This window comes from Otolemur garnettii, unplaced genomic scaffold, assembly GCF_000181295.1.
Source record: "Otolemur garnettii isolate 467f Iridium unplaced genomic scaffold, OtoGar3 scaffold00055, whole genome shotgun sequence".
NCBI classification, from domain to species: Eukaryota; Metazoa; Chordata; class Mammalia; order Primates; family Galagidae; genus Otolemur; species Otolemur garnettii.
In genome coordinates this window covers 974,957-976,268 of record NW_003852450.1, presented here as the reverse complement: position 1 = coordinate 976,268, position 1,312 = coordinate 974,957, and the positions used below count along the sequence as shown (strand labels likewise).

At 38.4% G+C, this 1,312-nt stretch overlaps 1 non-coding gene across 1 annotated transcript; it reads left to right on the top strand.

The window, feature by feature from the left end:
- The first annotated feature begins 902 nt into the window (after positions 1-902).
- Positions 903-1,008, top strand: LOC111726162. The gene has a single exon (XR_002774010.1). It is a non-coding gene; the product is annotated as a U6 spliceosomal RNA (small nuclear RNA).
- Positions 1,009-1,312: the final 304 nt, after the last annotated feature.

Sequence of the window (1,312 nt, the reverse complement as noted above, 5' to 3'; positions counted from 1 at the left end):
GTGATACTTTGCTAAGAAGAACATTTTCCAGCTCCATCCATGTGAACATGAAGGACGTAAAGTCTCCATCTTTCTTTATGGCTGCATAGTATTCACAGAATGGATAATTTATGAAGAACCGAAATTTATTGCTCACAGTTCTGGATGCTGAGAAGTGTAAACTCAAGACACAGGTGAAATGTCTGGTAAGGGCTTGCTTTCTGCTTCATAGTGTTCTAACACAGCAGAAGGGACAAAGTCTGTATACTCACAGGGTATAAGGGGTAAAGGGGACCAGTTCTCTCTCTCTAACTTAATTTTTTCTGAGACAGAGTCTCATTCTGTTGCCCCGAGTAGCATGCCATAGTGTCATAGCTCACAGCAACTTCAAACTCCTGGGCTTAAGTGATCCTCCTGCCTCAGCCTTCTGAGTAGCTGGGGCTACAGGTACCTGCCTCAATGCCTGGCTAGTTTTTTTTATTTTTAGTAGAGGTGGGGTTTCAGTCTTGCTCAGGCTGGTCTCAAACTCCTGAACTCAAGCTATCCACCCATCACAGCCTCCCAGACGGTAGCCAGGTGTGCCCCCAGCCAACTTACTTTTATAAGGACGCTAATCCTTAAGTACATGAGGGCTGCCCTCATGACTTAATCATTTCCTGAAAGGACCCACTTCTTAATGCTGTAACATTGAGTATTAGTTTCCAATATATGAATTTTTGAGGCAGGCAGACCTTATCACTATCCTAAAATATTGTACAAGTAAGTATATAAAAATATATATGCTGTGGTATAAGAAATTTTACTATGGTATAGTTGGTATATGAGAAAATTGAGGAGACTGAATGTTCATCATTTGGGGAATGATAAATTATAGCACAACAAAACTACAGAATATTAGGTAACTATTAAGAAATTGAGGCAGAGTGCTTGCTTCGGCAGCACATATATTAAATTGGAACCATGCAGAGAAGATTAGCATGGCCCCTGCACAAGGATGACATGCAAATTTGTGAAGCATTCCATTTTTTTTACAAGGTACAAATGAATTTTTCTAAAAGTAGAATATAAACGTCTTAACACAATAACTAAGAAAATGACATGAAGGCTATGTTAACCAGTTTGATGAAAATATTTCAAATTGTATATGAAAACACCATACTGTACCCCATGATTGCATTAATGTACACAGCTATGATTTAATAAAAAAAATAAACAGAAAGGAAAGTACCCCAAAAAAAGAAACTGAGGCAGATTCAGAAGGATGATCATTGTTAAGGGTTCAGTTTTGTCCACCAGAAAATATAATACGTGCATGGAATTTCTAACTCCCAGT